We start from the raw sequence: 20,075 nt of genomic DNA on the forward strand, positions 1-20,075 counted from the left end.
CTCCCATTTCTATAGAGTGCTAAGTGCTAAGAAGTTGATCCATCCTATATGAATAGATCTAGGCCATCGGCTGCGTCTCGAGGAGCGTATTACATATTACAATGTAGCTGAGAAGTTATAGTTCTTTTGTTTAGTTACAACGAAACAGTATGCAGCCACGTGTTGCAGTTCGCGGTATCGGACTTCGTTAACAGATCACAACGGGTGAGTACTATGGCAATAGGAAATAGACACACTCAACGTACTGTATGTCAAGGTCGTGCGTTTACTAATTGATTAGCTACGTACTTGACATCAAAGTATATTATAGATTTTGATTAAGCAGGAAGTATAAGTATATATTATAAAGCACAACAAATGTTTAGTTCAAACTTATTCAGTTTTTAGAACATGTAAAGTGATCATACATACACCTGTTGCTGCCGTAAACGAAACTGACACATTTAGTAGTGTACGCAAGGGGATTAGTGTTTTAACCAAGCCAATCTTTATTACTACACATAAAGTAATGTATGTTTCTCTGGATCTGTCTGTCATAAGCTTTTCGCATAGAAATGACCGAAAGGAGTGACCTAACACTAACACATAGCAAATTTGATACACGAATAGATCTTTACCACAGCGCCTAGAAACCTTTTTTCCCCTCGAATTTCGACACGGGAGGGTCAAAATGTATACGTAAAAGACGAATGGTAGTAATACTCCCAACGCCGTTCAACTTTAGATGTCCAAAATTGCAGATATTAGTGTCAAATACACAGTTTTCGGGGTTGCTATGATGAATAGTAACACTCCAGACGCTGTCAAATCCAACTTTCAGTCCCATTGTTATGGGGGACTAGGGGCAAACGTGAAAAATAACATCCAAAATGGCCGTATTAGTGAAACGAAAATTAAATCTTTCAGTTTAACGTCCCACGGTTATTCCTGTTAGGTTAAAGGAGATAAACGATTAAAGGCAAGTGAATGATGATGGAAGAATTGATGAAATGAGAAAGCGGAGTACCCCGAGAAAGCCCACGAACATAATGATGTTCACCATAAATTTACTTGACCGGGATCGAACAAAGAACCCAATGCACCAAAGGTAAGCGCTTTACCACTATCCCATCTTGTGCCCCGCCTATATTAGTGTCAATTTCATTGTTATTGGGTAAATTGAGGTGAATAATAACACTCTCGGTGCCGTTCAAGTCCAAATTTAACCCCCATCGTCATAGGGGTTGGAGGGGCGTGAAAATTAACATCTCCAAAATGATCGATATTAGTTTCAAATTCATAGTTTTCGGGTTGTTAATATAAATAATAATACTCCCAACGCCGTTCAAGTCCAGATTTAACCCGATCGTCAATAGAGGTTGGGGGTCGTAAAAAATAACATGTCTAAAATGATCGATATTAGTGTCAAATAATAGTTTTCGGGCTCGCTGAAATACTCGTATATAATAACATTCTCGACGCCATTCAAGTCCAAAGTAGCCCCTCATAGTCATGGTGGTTCGAGGGAGGCGTGACAAATAACATGTTCAAAATGACTGATATTAGTGTTGAATCCATAGTTTTTATTACGAGAAAAATTTTTGAGTTTTACGTCCCACGCTTATGCCGGTTAGGCTAAAGGAGACGGTGATGATGAGTAATGAATGAAATGGTGGAATGAAGAAAGTGGGAGGAAACGGGAGAACTCCGAGAAAACCCACGCACACGGTGTTTGTCCACCACAAAGTTCACTTGGCGGGGGCTGGGATCGAACCCGGGACCCCAAGCACAAGCTACCACCTACACTAACTTGCTGTTGCTTCTTGTGTGATTTTTTTTTCAGTCATGCGAGGTGAGTTGTGCAATCATATCTTTGCTCCTCAGCATTGCAACCCACCAAGGGATACTGACGAACAGACAGCTATTTAGTTGGATGATGTATGGTCAGAACATTGGTCCCATCGTTGTTATTTGTGCCTATCTACATAGATGAGATTATTCGTGAACACATTTTGAATTCGCGGTTCTCAGAAATTTAATTTTTAACGTAATTAATGTACAGAATCTAGGTCATAATTAATTAAATATGTGTTGTCATGGATATAAGCATGCACAAAAATCGGGTTGGTAGACGTAGGTGAAAATTGGTAGCAAAACATAATCGAACTAAGATAAAAAAGAAGAAAAACAACTAAACAGACGTACAGATAAAGCAAATTAGTTAAAAAGAACAGATCTTAGACTACTAAGACACTGAAGAAAACATAACGTAATACATAACAGTACGAAGAAATAAGCCAGATGAAACAGAAAAACACAAACTTGCACAATGCTATTTGTTTACAAAACTTAATAATAAACAGACAGATTAAGCTCTCATTCACTTTCCACATCTACCGTACCTAGTGTGTCAAAACAGTGTTAGCTCCAATTTCTTCTGAATAAAATGTCTACGTTACTTTGGAAACATTTGTAGTTTAAAATATGTAAGGTATGATGTGCTAACACTGAGAATATGTATACACCGCCTATAGCCGTTGTTATTTGTGTGTTAGGTGATCGATTGTAGTATGTTCGGCGGGGTAGAACGGAGATGTCCGTTTAATTGAGGTAGTGATATAAAATGAGAGACTTCTAGGAGTTTCAAAAAGGCCAAATTATGGATGCGCGGTTTCTTGGCGTAAGCATGTCTAATGTGGCCAATGTGTTAGGTGTCTGGGAGAAATAGTGTCCAAGATGATGACGGCCTACAGAACTCAGGGCAAAACAACCTTGGCGAAAAATAATAGTGAACAGACGAGAAGTCTGTGACAGAGATCGCAGAGTACTGAAGAGAATGGTCACCACGGACAGTATCACAAACGCTGCAAAAGAGACTGCGAGACTCAATCAGCACCTGGAACAGCCTATTACGATAAGGCCAGTCCGATGCCAATTATTCAACCTGAACGCCTGGAATTGAATTCAATTTCCAAACTTATCCTCATTAATTAGTATTGCCCATGAGAAGATACATTTCTCATTTCGTCTCGAATTAGAGTCCAGAAGCATATTATATTCAAGATGCGAGTAGAAACATTAAAATTTTCGTCTCAAAAACGAGACGTGACGTTTCACGAGTCTCGTGGGCAATACTAGTTCACCCAACTGTCAGATTGTAAACTTTGTTTTAGTATACACGATCCATAGTATAAAACTATAAATTGATAAAATGATTTACGAACACAGTGATAAGCATTTGTCAAGGAGTAAAGATATGCAAGTCATTACACAATATACTCTAATAATAAATATAGTATGTTATTACACCACACTCCTCGTGGATTTCTCCTGACGCGGAAGGATTTTCATAACTTCTTGATGAAAGTAAGCAATAAGAGCATAAATTTTTTACATGAATTTACAAAACTTGACGAGAAAATCTCTTCGATAATCGAGACGAGACGAGACTTCTACAAAATTTACGACTAGATAAAAATTCTTATTTCTCGTCTCGTTTCGTCTCGCAGGCAACTCTACCACCAACAACGCTTTAGCGCGAAGAAAGTGATGTAAGAACATGTAATGCAGACCACCAATAATTAGAAACGCGTAACATGGTCCAATGTGTATTTTTTGACCTTATTTCCAACAGACAATGTTTAGAAGCCCTAAGGGTTTATGGTTTGAACTGTCTTATCCAGTGGTGGGCACAAAAAAAGATTTTTCGTTTTTCATCGGTTTTCGGAAATTGTTTCGATTTTGTATCAAAAACCGGATTCACTTCTGTATTAAAACCAGTTTTGGTTTTATATCTAAACTGGTTTCGGTGAAAAACGGAAACGGTTTTAAAGAAAAACAAACTAGTTTTGAAAAAAAATGTTGGTTTTTCGGTTTCTACACAGCAGTTTCCGATATATATATATATATATATATATATATATATATATATATATATATATATATATATATATATATATATATATATATATATATATAAACAGTTTTCTGCATTCCTACCGTGAAATATGGTGACAACTCTATGATACCATGGACTGCAATTTCTGGTTAGGTGAGTTCTGTGATTACACTTACAGCAATCACTAATGCCTGTCATTTTAAATTACATCGTGTATCCTATGGACCAGATATTCCCGGCTAATTATGTAATTTCCTAAAATGACAATGCATTCATTCACACTATTTGAGCTGTTAAGGTGTAGTTTCATGAACACCGAGAAAAACTCCACCCTTTCTGGCCCACCCAATCACCAGATCTCAAATTATTGAACAACTGTGGTTAGTTTTGGAGCTCAGATTTCGAATCAAACATCATCCTTATATTGACACTTCGTTCATGAAATTTCCCAAATGATATGACAGATTGCAATTTTCCGATTAAATTCAACCTTTTCCGCCAGCTTAAATACAGATTTGTTTTGGCATTAAAACATAGCAGAGACGCCTGTGTTCAGTGCCAAAACACAAAAACAGTAAGGGACCCATTTCGTATTGTTTGCAACGCAAAATTTTACGTTTCTGGCAAAACGAAACATATTGTGTGCACATCTACAGAATTACATTTCCATTGCTGTACGAAATTAATATTTACAGGGTGTTTACTAAAATTCCAAAATGAAATTTCGTGACCTTCTCTTCACGAAACAATAATATTTCGTAACATTCTTACGACCGAATTTGGGTGTGAATTAGGCCGAATTTTCATGCATGCGATACAAGAGAGCTTTGCTTGCAATTTGGTAGCATCTAAAGGCGACTATAGAGATTTTTTATGGTGAATTTTGACGTTTTAAAGAACAAAATTCTCGTCTGTACTTATATTTGTACAATTTTAAAAAAAATCGTGACCCAAAAGCTAAATTTCGTGACATTTTCTTGACTTTCATGATCGTTTTGATTTCGTGACTTTTTCGTGACATTCGTGACTATTGTGACCGATAGACACCCTGGTTTAGTCTCAATGGTAACTTTCTTTAGTTGTTTGTTTAAAAGTTAGAAATAAAAAAAATACATAAAAATATACTTCATTCTCAAAAATAGTACTAGACTTCATCTTATTTCGTAAATACCGGAAAGAGAGGTGAAGAGATAATGCTAACAACCTATTCCGGGGACCTGAGAAATTTTAAGTTTTGGGAGAACTGCAGTGCAAGAGGAATCATACAATATTCCACGACGAGACAATAGGTGTTATGCATCCTAACGATGGCTCCACGGTAAGTCTGCATTATCTTCACGTGTTTCCCTTATTTTGATAACAGTCTGCATATATATTCTAATACAATATGGATAATATTTGGAAGATACTAGCATAACTCTGACTCTCCTCTTTCGACCTTAACATTTTTAAACAGACGGAGTAGGGGATATAAAGTCGGATTTAGTTTGAAATTTTATTTCATGCCTAATATATTGCAGGAAGATTTTCCTCAAAAATAATAACAGAGAGAGTGTTCTAAATATGATCTTAAACTATACGACTTACAATAGTTCTAAAAAGTTACTGTTAGTTGCTACACTATTTTTGAACTAATCATTGAAATACAACAAAAATATGAGGATCTTCGAAAGGCATCAGAATCTTATATAATTAATCCAAAGTTATGAGGATGATCGAAAAAAAAAGGTAGATTGCAAAACCTAATTTGGCTTCAGTGTGAGACACAGCTGGAAGATCAACGTACCTGATGATAGAGGACACGCAACCTAGTCTTCGATATAATCACTTTTTTTGTTCAAGCACTTGCCACAACTGTAGATAAGGTTTTCCATACCCATTGCACAAAAATCCATGTCAAGTTCTCGTAGCCACTGTGAGGCAGCGGTTTTGATAACATCACATGTCAGTTAATCGTGGCCAGCCACGTTCTGTTTTAGAGCAAAGAAAAGATGAAAATCACTGAGGGCTAGGTCAGGGCTGTAGAGGGGTGCTCTGATCGTTCTCAGCGTAAAAGCTGAATACACTTAATCGTTTTTTTTCTTTATTTTTGTAGAATGGGGTTTCGTACTATCATCCAGAAGAATCACACCACGGAGCAGGAGACCAGGACGTTCTCGTCTAATGTCATCCCGCAACTTCAGAAGTCTCGTACAATTCCTTTCAGCATTCACGGTTTCATCCTGTTCCAAATAATCAATTAGTAGCACTCCAGAATACAATGCACAAAACTTTCCTGGACAAAATAACCCTTCTGAATTTCTTCTATCGTGAAGCTGCATGCTTCCATTCCATAGATGCCTACGTCCTTGACGGAGGGAACAGATGCAATATTGTTTTATCACCAGTCACTACTCGATGAAAAACATCTTTTCCCTCCACTGCATCTTTGTGTCATCGCCTTTTCAAAGTTTGGCAACCCAGTTTTTAGGAGCTCATCTACGTTACATTTTTTTCATCATGTGTTCAGTACTAACTTCACGAGCCCTAACGGAACTGCCTAATTAAATCACGTGAAATAATTCCATTTTGTGATTAACGTAGAGTCTAATCCTAAAATTAGATCGCGGGACCAGTGTATAACATGTAGTTCAATTTTCATATTTTTAATGTGAATACTATAGGAAACAGATAATTTGAATTAGAAGTTTCCTGAAGTTCTTCATTTATTAATCCAGTATTATTTGTTTGTAGGTACAGGGGCAATCGGTGGCTCGCGCCCGAAGGAGCCTTTGGAGGCTGCCGTGGCGCTTTGGTTGGAAGTAGGTAATATAGCAACGCTGGAACAAGCTCTGTTAGCTGGATATGGAGATCTGCTTAGAGGTCGAACTTCTCGTCTTCCACGTCTCAACGCCTTCCTTCGGAAAGTACCACACTATCAGGTAAGATTTTTAAAAAAGTAAAAATACATGAGATAGAGAGTTATTATTACGTTAATCGTAAGCAAAGTTCATATGTGGTCACTTCGATGTTTCTTTTGGTTGACTAACCGCGAAGAAGGCTGAACTGATGTCACCACATTTTGCATACTGGGGCTGGTCACTCAAAGAGCGACTTCGAAGAAACTAATTTTGGAAGGAGGAGCTAACGATTTTCGTAAAATTGGTTGATTCTAACGTTTGAAGGTGTGATAATGAAAATACTTGATTCAACTTCGAAAAATCTTGTTTAGGAATTATTTTGAAGGTAGGACAGAGAAATTCTTATACATTTTTGTCTCGAAATCAAAGCTAACAGATTTTTCTACCTTTTGGAGTGCGGACAATATCTAGAGATTTATCTATAACTCAACTTCAATTGGTTAATTGGAATTTAGCGTCCTGGTCAGCATCGAAGCTATATGAGAAATAGACATATAACTCAACGTGGGATTCGAACCATATGATCTCTCACCGGGACTCATATCGGGTATTCAGCATCAAAATCGAGTGTGCTAACCACACAACCACGAGGGGGCTCCAATCAACTTCGAGAGATTAAGAATAATTTTAGTTTTAATAAAGTTAACAGTGTTTATAAACTCAGCTAGTTCAATCTTGTGCCGAAAATCGAATACTTAATAAAGAGGACACCTATTTGTTTAAAGGAAAACTCGCACCATTTCCTTGTCAAAGTAACTACAGTAAAATCAACAGGCTCTAGTGCCCTAGAACCTACACGGCACTATGAAACAGAGCGATAAGATTTGCGTATGTAATGCTAACAATCTCTTATGTAATGCTTACAAAGGCCATAAACCTGTGACACCAGGACACGCTTCGTTATTGATATTCAAAACTATCCTGACATTTGCTAGCCTACAAACAGCGAACATTCCCCGAATGCTCCCTGGACATTACTTTTCCATATTCATTGAATTTTCCCTGAATATTCTTTCAGTGTTTAAACTGACCAACTAAGTATATATTCCAAATATTTGATTTTAATATTCACTGACCGTTCGAAGAATATCATTGAAAAATGAAACGAAATCTTTTAGTTCAACGTCCCGCGTTAAACTACTGAAGACGAATGATTAAGACAAGTGAATGATGGTGGAAAAATTGGAATGAGAATGTGGGAGTATAGGGAGTTCTCCGAGAAAACCCACGGACACTATGTTGTCCATCACAAACATACCTGGCTGGGAAAAGAATATTACTGCACTACCTGGAATTGTTATTAACAATTCGAAAAAGAATTAAAAGGGGACTTATTTAAATTAAACTGTTTCAAAACATAATAGAATGTGATTGTGGTTTTCAGTTTCGTGAACAAAACCGATGTGATAAACGTATATTTACCTTCTTGTCGAAACACAATTTGTAATGGTTTCCCGTCCTCTGAACAGAACCGTTACGTCGAACATATTTCAATTCTGATATCGAAACCTAAAACACTGAGGTTTCCAATTCCATTGAGAGAACCCATAAGTAAAAATGTATTTTGATTTTGCTCTCAGAACCACACCGAATTAAATATTTTATTTAGGTCCTGGCAAGGGAACCCAAAACACTATGGTTTTCAGTCCCGGGAACAGAACCAATATGTCAAAATGTACTTCGGTTCTGACTCCAGAACAGAATCGACTTAAAAGTTTTATTTAAGTTCTGATACCTGAACCCAAAACACTGTGGTTGGTTTTAGGTTCCAGGAATAGAACCGAATTAAAATATTCCGGTACCGGAACCTAAAATATGTTCAATTCCGTTACCATTAACAACCCTAGTCTTCACTAACCAGGAGGCAGTGATGGTGACCTTCAACACCATTACAGTATAAGACTTCCAGAAGTCATTCTGGGACTCGTGCAAAGGTGTGTGTGAACGAAGGAGGTTTCTACTTTGATTAAACCAAAATATAAGTTAATTCCACTTGTTAATTTATTTTCTACAAACCCAGTTTCGATTACTAATTGCCGCACTGTATAAGCTTACAATATCTGGTTTTAAAATTGCCACCTCGACATTCATGCCTCACATACTTTTCAGAGTAGAAAAAAGTTTTCGGATCTCAGTAGAATTCGATAACCATTTATAACCAGGAAAAGAAATGCAGAGATCACGTGTTTATTGTTCGCCCACCGCATCATCATTCCGTTGTGGCAAAGTCGTGGCTATTTGGTTGTTATTTTCAGCTATATTGACGTCCACCAACAGCTACTTTATATGCAACACGCGCTGTTTCGTCTGCACGCAGTCTTTCAACTAACTATCCAGGTTACCGGAGCTGCTGATAAGATTCCGTGAGAAGTGCCTTATGACGTCATTACTCAGGAAGACAAAGGCTAGATACATTATCTACAGAGGACAGATTTTACGCGAAGGTTGCTCGCAAGCCATTCGTTTAAAATATTACTACATTTTTTGTGTGCATAAAATATACATTTTACTGGGTTTTCAAGATAACGTGTTTCAGTGATTGTTACACACGTATTGGAAGAACAACACTACAGAAATCTAAACACTTGATATTTCAGCGAACACGGCTTTCATACGGGAATAACATATTGCTTCAAAACATAATAAAAAATGAAGAGAGGGAATCAATAAACAACACACTGCGATGAATGGTGGTTGAAGTGGCAATAATGCTTGCAAGGTCATATCAAATCACAAGGCCTACATTTACAAGCAACAATTGCTTAGAATTGAAATGAAGGTTCAGGAGTTTAAACCTAGTCTTATAAGGAAGACTTTTGGCCGCCGCGGTGACTCAGAGGTAGAGTCCTCACCAGTGGCGTTTGGGGTCTCTGGTTCGATCCAAGCTCCCGCCTAGTGGACTCTGTGGTGGACAAACATGGTGAGTGTGGGTTTTGTCGCAGTTCTGTTTCCTTCCACTTTCGTCATTCCACCACTAAATTATCCATCTCATCATCACCGATTCCCTTTGCCTCGTCGTATAATGTGAGACGTTAAAAAAAAAAAAAAAAGGGCTTTGAAGAGGAGAAATATATGCGTTTTCTCAGAGGCATGATCATTTTTCCTATTATTCTGCAGTACGTAAAATAAAAATTCGTATTCTAATCAAAAATAAAAAGGAAATATTTAATTTTGTCTTGCGTTTATGCTCCATAATAGTGTTGGCCAAGGAGACTTGTATATCATTCCGCATATTAATAAAAAAATAACACTTTGAGATTCAGATGTTGTTCACTAGTAGGGCCTAGAAACTAGAAGTTTTTACGCATATCTTAAATCAGTTTTGATATGAATGTAATGATTATAGGTGAAAATACTTGTTACACTCTGAAAGTAGGTTCTTCAACGATATTTTAACAAATCATTTTAATAATATAATAAGAACGTGTAATGTGTGTGTATGTGTGTGTCGTCTATCATTTGATTTTTGCATAGAAAGGAGTCATCTTGAACCAACAAATCTTGAACAGCAATAGATCTTTACTAGATCTAATCGCGTAAGAAGCCGTTTCTTAGATTCTCGACTCCGGTGGGGACTGGGAAGTCACACGTTCCGGAGGTTCACTAGCATAGAACAAGTTAGACAACCCAAACCACGTTTCTATATTGCGGGTTGCATATCGTTCAGCACCCGAAAAGAAGGTGTACTTCTGCTATTAAATAAATAAATCTGAACATCAATCATTGTAATTTTGTTACCGCTGCCCGAGACTTGCACGGGATTGGATTTCTAACTAGAAATTTTGACAAACTTCACTGCTCCATTGAAAGTAATGGTTGTTCTATTGTGCATTAAACATTTTTCTCTTAATATTTGACTCATAATATATTCTTAAATTGTCTTCCTAGTACGTTCATGTTTATTTATCAATTTATTTTCTATGTAATTAGTTTTGTACTTAGGGGAGGGGATACGCCTGGCTTCTCTTGTATGGCTTTTATTTTGTTGTGGCCCTCAGGGCACCATAAATTGACCATCACTACCTTACACGATTACGAACATGGATATTAAATACAGAAAAACATGGTGGCCTTCATAATTACATTTGCCTTACTCATTCCTTTCCTTCACAGCCTATAAGTAGCTGTGAAATATTGAAGTAACGATTTCATTTCACTTTTTACATTCTTCTCCTACCCACATTTCCAACATTTCAGTCTTTTATGGCTGGTTATTTGGAGTTTAGTGTCCCTTTTTAGGACCAACACTGTATGACACGAAAACCTATAGTTTAAGATGGAATCCGAACCATCGTAATGCGCTCAAATTTCAAGACTATTCCATTGGCGGTGTCCCATTTACGTAACATGGGGAAGATTTTTCAGTTCCCCATAAAACCCCCATTAAAGTTGAAAATTTTTACTTTTGGTTATGCCTAGATAACGTTATCAAAAACCTACAAGCATATCAAATTTCAAGATTATATTTCAATTTCAATTACCTGAAACACGAAATTAAATTAATAAAATAAAAATGTCCATTTAAATAGCATGATTTCTTAAATTCCCCTCTTTTATCTCCGAAAAAGTTATATATAAATACACTTTTAACAATTTTCCTGTTGTTTCTCTCTTAAAGCTATAAGTATGGCAAATTTAAACTTTGCACGTCAATCGGAAGCACCCGTGAATGCTGTGGTTTTATGCCAAAGTGAGTCTGTTCCCGTAGCATTATATCTTAGACGTTTTACTAATTTCTCCTTGAAGTCTGGTTAAGGGCCACGATGATTCAGTGGTAGTGCTCTTACTTTTGGTACGTGAGATCCCAGGTTTGATCCAACCTCTAGACAAACGGGCTTTATGGTCTAGAAACTCCGTCTGTGAGGCTTCCTCTAACTTCCTTCACTCCACCATTTCGTGTATCATCATCATCACCACCATCTTCCTTTGCCTCGGTGCATAATCGTGAGACATTCAAGTAAAAAATAAATAAATAAATGGCTCGTGCTTTTCCAAAACGAATTTTCAATGTACACCAATTTAACATTACTCGAATTACATTCGATTATGAAATATTGAAATTATATGTGTATCATAAAATTTAATTTCACGAAAGCAATGATATTTAATTAAGTGCTTATAGATTTGAAGAAAACAGTAAAATCAAACCATTAAAACTCCAGTTCATTTCAAAGAAAACAGAAAAATAATTCTCCATATAAATCAATAAGCTAGGGATCATTTAACTAGAATTGAAGATATCAGTAAAATTCCAGTTTATTTAAAAGAAAACAGAAAAATACAGTTAATCTTCACTTAAATCAAAACGAAAAAAAAAAAAAAATTGGCCCTAGTGTTCAACATTATTAATCATCATTAGTATTCAATTTTATGTTTCTATCTCTTAGCTATTATTCTCCGTACAAAAAATTCATGAATATTTTATTTTCTTAACTCTTTATTCAAGAATTACCTAATAAGGTTTTCTTCTTAAAAACTTACTTTCCCATTCTATCCTCAAGAGAATAATAATGTAAAAATAAATACACTTCTGAAAACAATGCTGTTATAAAATATACTAAAAAAAGAAACATTTGAAACATTTTTTTGGCGGAGGTAAATAAGTGCTATTGCCTTATTAACAGAAGTTTAAAAAGTACATAAAAAAGAAGATAAAAAAGAGAGAATTTTTCTCGAAGTCAAACGAAGAAGTGGGTAAAAGCATTAGGCGATCTTTTTAAGGTTGGGGCCTACAGTTTTACTAATAATGAGTGATGGAACAGTCAGAACAACAGGAGGTTGGGGATGTAAGCTGGGTAAGTTGTTGGAAAGTGTGGAGGCCTGCTTATCAACGTAACACCACTGCCTGTCAATTATGATGTGCAACCCACCTCAAGTGCAGTGCTTCTTCCAGTAGTACACTGCATGCGCATTTGGTGATAAGGTGAGGGACATTCTGGATCATGTTCTACAGCAGAATGCAATTGAACATGTTACCTTCAGATAGTGGGTTACTTCTAATACATGTGCCCTTGATACTTAGTGAAGCCAACTAACGAATTTGTAGACCTATTTATTTATAAATTAACACTCTTGCAGGCACATGCTTTGATTGCAACTCAACAGGCAAGGTACATTAAGGATACTAAAGATAGGGTAACTGTAGGTGAAGTTGTTTTATGTGACTTTGCACAAACATATTCCTTCATTTTGTAAGACGAGGTCCAAGGTTTCCATTGGAACAATGCACAAGCCACTGTTCATCCATTTGCTGTTTATTTCCGTGAATCACACACACTAACATTATTATCTCGGACTGCATGCAACATGTGTTTCAGAAGAAACTGATTATGTTTTTGAAAGAAACCATCAACGCAGTATCTAAGATATATTACTTTCCAGATGGCAGTGGTGCACAATACAAGAACAGGAAAAACTTCACAAATTTGCTGCTAACTCTACGATGACTTTGGAATCCATGCTGACTTGTGAGTAGCACTTCTTTGCCACTTCCCATGGCAAGAGTATCTCTGATGGGCTTGGAGGGACAATAAAGATTCTAGCCGCTAGAGCAGGTTTGCAGCACACATCTTCAGATCAAATAATTACTCCAAAGGAGCTGTTTGATTGAGCGGAGAAGAGTATGCACAACATGAACTTTGCGTATGTTCAGGGCCGTGCCGTGGAAAATCAACGCCCGGGGCGAGAGTATACGACAGCGCCCCCATACATATATTCCAAGCAATTTTTCCTATCTTTTTCCCTTTTTCTCCCGAATTTTTCGCTCCCCTTACTTCGGCGCCTGGGGCCGTTGCCCCCCCGGCACGGCCCTGCGTATGTTACGCACCAAGAAGACTGCTGAAGATAAAGTTCTGAGTACACGATTTGATACAGCACGACCAGTACCAGGAACACAAAAGCTCCATGCATTCATACCAGTACCAGTTGACAAGTTAGTTATGAAAAGATTCTACAGCAGCAGAAAGTGTAGTGCATCACATGAACATATTACGACAATCAGTTTCACTAAAGGAAGCGAAAGGGTTTGTGACATGTGTTTATGATGATAGACCTATACTCGCTGAAGCTCGCTGGGGGCTCCGCCCCCAGGCCCCCGGGCAGGCCTTTCCCATGAGGTGTCATGTTCTAGAAAACTATTCCTTCAGGAATTCACTTCCCTTTACAGCAGACACCTGTTACCAACACATACTTCAATTCAACCGGTATTATTCCTTCCATGTAACTTTGAAAAGCAAACACACAATTTATTAGAAAGAACTCTATTACTACTTCTACTCTGGCAATCATGTGCATGGCTTATTATGTACACTTTGCGCACACCTATACATGTTAGAGACAATAACAGAATTTATTTTCTCAAACATAAACAGCGGACACTGTCTTCCAATAGCCTACCTATTAAACCTTGCATTTTGCGAAAACACTCACTGTTTACAAATGTGATTTTTGCAACCTTTCAAATATTTATTCGTAGCATTTTTTAATATTATGTTTTGCAGTGTAATTTAGTACAATGTAATATAATAGTGTCCTTGTAGTTAATTGTACATATTACCTGCAGGAAAAGTAATTCATATCTGTGATATAAGGGTGGGAAAATATTTCAGTCTTCCTGCACATTTATTCTTGTATTTACAATGAAGACTACAATTTACTAGATAATTTACAAATATGAATATCGTTGGAGATTGTTTAAATTTTTTTCATAGCATTTGAGTGAACACTACTTTTGTACTATAATGTAGTACAGTGGATTATAATGGAAACCTTGGGCATAGTTGTACATATTACCTCAGCAAGATTTCTTGAAAAGTTTCATATATACTGCACAAATTCTTGCAGTCTCCCTGTATATTTATTCATGTATTTTCAATGAAGACTACAATTTGTAGGTGATTTACAAATATGATTATTGTTGGAGGCTTTTTAAACATTTGTTGGTATCATTTGAGAAAACACTATTTTGCACTGTAATATAGAAAAGTCCCTTATAAAAGAACCCTTCGGCATAGTAGTACATATTACCTGCAGCAAGACTTTCTGAAATATTTCATATTTACTGGACAATTTCTTGCAGTCTACCTGTATCTCTCGTCTTGTATTTTTATGAAGACTAAATTTGTTCGTAATTTACAAATATGAATTTTGTTAAGGCTTTTTAAACATTAGTTCATAACATTTGATTGAACATCAGTTTTTGCACAGTAACGTAGTACACTGTATTACAATACTGTCCTTTGGTACAAAAGTAATTATTGGGCAGCAGGACTTGTTGAAATGATTATTTATACTGGACAATTACATACAGTCTTCCTGTATCTTTACTCTTATATTTTCAATGAATACGTTTATTTACTAGGTAATTTAAAATATGAATATTATTGGAGGCTTTTAAAAAAATTGTTTATAGCAACTTAAACAACACCACTTTCTACACTACACTGTAGTAAAACATTGTACTAGAATCGTGTCTTTCAAATTTCTTATTACAATCAAATAACAAGAGATCATTTCCTTAATCATCGTAAAAAATACATATATAACACGATTACTATTCCGATTTTAGAGGTGTAATTCCACGGACGCGGGCCCGGTACGTACCAGTACTATGTGAGCAGTAAGTAGGAAATCCAAAATCTAAGGAATTGAGTAGTGTAGGGGAACGACGTGAGCCTACTGTTCAAAAGACCTGGGTTCGATCCCCAACAAGTTTTTCTCTCACTTTTTCTTTCTTTGAAAGTTTATTTTTATAGCATAGGTGATTGAAAATAAGCTTGACTTTATTATATACGGCATTTCATTCCAACCGGACCCGCAACTAAAACTATTAAATCGAAAGGGGCACTTTTCCACGTATCTTATATATTAAAATTATGTACGCTGCCGACGAAACAGTTTTCAAAGGTGCCCATTTGTGTGTGTGTGTGTGCGTGTATGAGCGTGTGTGCGCAGTTTCGTACGCAGGAATCTATTTCGGGAAGGGCCAAACTCAATATCAGTGTATTTTATATTCAAATTCCTAAACTTGTCCCAAAAATTAGGATAAATTTACTCAAAAGTTGGAATTTCGGTGGTGGTCCGGACCCCCAGGACCCACCCCCTGCGTACGTCCCTGTGTGTGTGTGTATTTCCTTAAAATTAATATTTTATACTTTCCATTTGTGGTATTCACTACAAATTTGGTATACGCATGTATCTTAACGAGGAACATAAAAAGGGAGAGAGATATTTTGCAATCGTTTCCGGTTTGAAGCAGACACTGTTGTCACGAGACAAAATGTATTGTTGTCTTGTATGGACACTATATCGTGAAAATGATGCCCAATGTTTCTTTCAGACTCTTTTTGGGGGACACTGCCTCCTCAGAGCGCCCCTGGCGAGATCAAAATAATACGTTTATAATACAATAACAAATAGAATGTTATCAGCAGTGCCCCCGGGGTAATACTCCCCCCCCCGAACATTGCTTCCGATAGAGACACTGGTGATGCTCCATTTCCAAAGCTACATATGTTTCATTTTAAATACTTCAGTATCGTCTCGAAACTTTACACGAACATACTGCCTAGTTTCGAGACCATCTCAACAGTTAGCGTATAAATATATCCTTTCCGTCTGTCTGTAATAACGAAAATATTTTGTTCACGCAATGCCAACAGAAACTATTTGGTAAAATGAAGCAACGTGATAAGAAAAAAATGCAAGCTAAAACATGGTCTGCGGGGATTCGAACCCAGACCTGCTACTCAGAAAGCAGACACTTTACCGCGGAGCTAACTTACTACGTTGAATTCTGTTCGTTCTATTCTACTCAATATACCACATACGAGGCCAAATGAAGGCAATTCAAAAATATGGCAATTTTGAATTAAGGTGCCGACTTCTCCAATGATTAGTTTCTTCACTTAAACTGAACTACGTCCTTAATAACATAGCGAAACCTTGCTTACCTACCAAGAGCACAACTTACAATTATCATGGTTACAAATTTTTGAGACGCCATTTTGAATCGAAGATGACGACTTTTCCAACATGTCGGATTTTTCCCCTCACATGAGCTGTACTCTACACACTTGAACGCAATTTCGTGATTCCACCATATCTACAAGTTGTGTAGAATTAGACGCCCCCTTATAACATTCCTAGCACTTTCTGACACCGAACATGACTATTTTTTTCAAGTTTAAGGGCGGATTCGCAAACTACGCATCAGAATAAACATCACCTCGAAATTTCAACATCCTAGATACAGCCATTACAAATTTCACATTTTTTCGATTTGCGCCGCGAAACGAAAACGAATTTTAATGCTCTTTTTTCTATCATAAACTATGTTCCTAGCTTCATTGCCTGACAAAATATGACGTTTCTATGGTGTGTGGAACTACTCTAAAAACCAGCATTTCGAAACGACGAAAAATTTCGACACTTCATTTACATGGAAAATGTCGCCTTTTTCGTGATATCGGAATTTTCCCATTACTCACATCCCATGACGAACAAGTATGCAAAATTTGGTGTTTGTATGTTTTGTGGAAGTATGCAAACAATTAAGTGTGTTTCCGACTTTAGAGGTATATAATTCCACGGACGCGGGCCCGCTACGTACCAGTACTATGTGAGCAGTAAGTAGGAAATCCAAAATCTAAGGAATTGAGTAGTGTAGGGGAACGACGTGAGCCTACTGTGCAAAAGACCTGGGTTCGATCCCCAACAAGTTTTTCTCTCACTTTTTCTTTCTTTGAAAGTTTATTTTTATAGCATAGGTGATTGAAAATAAGCTTGACTTTATTATATACGGCATTTCATTCCAACCGGACCCGCAACTAAAACTATTAAATCGAAAGGGGCACTTTTCCACGTATCTTATATATTAAAATTATGTACGCTGCCGACGAGACAATTTTCAAAGGTGCCCATTTGTGTGTGTGTGTCCGCGTGTATGAGCGTGTGTGCGCAGTTTCGTACGCAGGAATCAATTTCGGGAAGGGCCAAACTCAATATCAGTGTATTTTATATTCAAATTCCTAAACTTGTCCCAAAAATTAGGATAAATTTACTCAAAAGTTGGAATTTCGGTGGTGGTCCGGACCCCCAGGACCCACCCCCTGCGTACGTCCCTGTGTGTGTGTGTATTTCCTTAAAATTAATATTTTATACTTTCCATTTGTGGTATTCACTACAAATTTGGTATACGCATGTATCTTAACGAGGAACATAAAAAGGGAGAGAGATATTTTGCAATCGTTTCCGGTTTGAAGCAGACACTGTTGTCACGAGACAAAATGTATTGTTGTCTTGTATGGACACTATATCGTGAAAATGATGCCCAATGTTTCTTTCAGACTCTTTTTGGGGGACACTGCCTCCTCAGAGCGCCCCTGGCGAGATCAAAATAATACGTTTATAATACAATAACAAATAGAATGTTATCAGCAGTGCCCCCGGGGTAATACTCCCCCCCCCGAACATTGCTTCCGATAGAGACACTAGTGATGCTCCATTTCCAAAGCTACATATGTTTCATTTTAAATACTTCAGTATCGTCTCGAAACTTTACACGAACATACTGTTTAGTTTCGAGACCATCTCAACAGTTAGCGTATAAATATATCCTTTCCGTCTGTCTGTAATAACGAAAATATTTTGTTCACGCAATGCCAACAGAAACTATTTGGTAAAATGAAGCAACGTGATAAGAAAAAAATGCAAGATAAAACATGGTCTGCGGGGATTCCCAGACCTGCTACCCAGACCTGCTACTCAGAAAGCAGACACTTTACCGCGGAGCTAACTTACTACGTTGAATTCTGTTCGTTCTATTCTACTCAATATACCACATACGAGGCCAAATGAAGGCAATTCAAAAATATGGCAATTTTGAATTAAGGTGCCGACTTCTCCAATGATTAGTTTCTTCACTTAAACTGAACTACGTCCTTAATAACATAGCGAAACCTTGCTTACCTACCAAGAGCACAACTTACAACTATCATGGTTACAAATTTTTGAGACGCCATTTTGAATCGAAGATGACGACTTTTCCAACATGTCGGATTTTTCCCCTCACATGAGCTGTACTCTACACACTTGAACGCAATTTCGTGATTCCACCATATCTACAAGTTGTGTAGAATTAGACGCCCCCTTATAACATTCCTAGCACTTTCTGACACCGAACATGACTATTTTTTTCAAGTTTAAGGGCGGATTCGCAAACTACGCATCAGAATAAACATCACCTCGAAATTTCAACATCCTAGATACAGCCATTACAAATTTCACATTTTTTCGATTTGCGCCGCGAAACGAAAACGAATTTTAATGCTCTTTTTTCTATCATAAACTATGTTCCTAGCTTCATTGCCTGACAAAATATGACGTTTCTATGGTGTGTGGAACTACTCTAAAAACCAGCATTTCGAAACGACGAAAAATTTCGACACTTCATTTACATGGAAAATGTCGCCTTTTTCGTGATATCGGAATTTTCCCATTACTCACATCCCATGACGAACAAGTATGCAAAATTTGGTGTTTGTATGTTTTGTGGAAGTATGCAAACAATTAAGTGTGTTTCCGACTTTAGAGGTATATAATTATATGGTGCTTAGGATACGTGCCATGGTCCATCACCATCGTATGTTTATCCCCAACCTCCTGATGTTCTGCCTCTTCCAATCACTCATGTTTTTGCTTCAGTGGAACCGTGCACAGCTACTGGTCGCATATATAATTTACCAGATACAGACGTTATTACCAAGCAAGAGAGAATTCAAAGAATAAAGCAACACCTTCTTCACTTGTAGGTGCGTACCATTTTGAAATGTGCAATATTAACTTGTTTCAAGGATTTTTATATCACACTTGAAAGATTCTTACATCATATCCACCCACTTAATATGGCATTTTTATTGAAGTCTGCTAGGTTCATTACTTTGTAACTCCTGTTCCCATAGTCATCCTAACATAAAATTTACACAACAAGTAGACATCATGACACTACACAAAATGTGTTTTTTTTTTTTTTAGGAAAATCAAAAATGCATTTTTTTTCGGATATTTCAGGGCAAAGATCACAGGGTGTGACCTTGACCCCAAAAAGTAACATAAATGGTCTTCACCTATTTTTTAGTGAAAGAGCATTCCTTCAGCTTTACAATGAGCTCAGTATGACGTTTCTATCTAAATTAGGAGCGAAGTTGAGATTTTTTTTTCATTTAGCATGTTTGCGAAAAATGGCTCTTTTCTGCCAGGTTGGCAACATTGCTATCTGACAACTACCTGTCACTGGAGCT

At 37.1% G+C, this 20,075-nt stretch overlaps 2 protein-coding genes across 3 annotated transcripts in view; one reads left to right on the forward strand and one right to left on the reverse strand.

Annotated features, from left to right (window-relative positions):
* Window positions 1-20,075, reverse strand: part of LOC145672160 (uncharacterized) — a 315,761-nt gene that overhangs the window by 45,095 nt on the left and 250,591 nt on the right. The gene's annotated exons all lie outside the window — the stretch shown is intronic.
* LOC145671835 (uncharacterized) overlaps window positions 30-20,075 on the forward strand; it is a 43,233-nt gene continuing 23,187 nt past the window's right edge. Inside the window, exons 1-2 of the mRNA XM_081741062.1 lie at window positions 30-204; window positions 6,611-6,798. The gene's annotated coding sequence lies outside the window, so the exon portion shown is untranslated. The remainder of the gene's footprint in view (window positions 205-6,610; window positions 6,799-20,075) is intronic.

This window comes from Thermobia domestica, chromosome 15, assembly GCF_964235325.1.
Source record: "Thermobia domestica chromosome 15, izTheDome1.hap1.1, whole genome shotgun sequence".
NCBI classification, from domain to species: Eukaryota; Metazoa; Arthropoda; class Insecta; order Zygentoma; family Lepismatidae; genus Thermobia; species Thermobia domestica.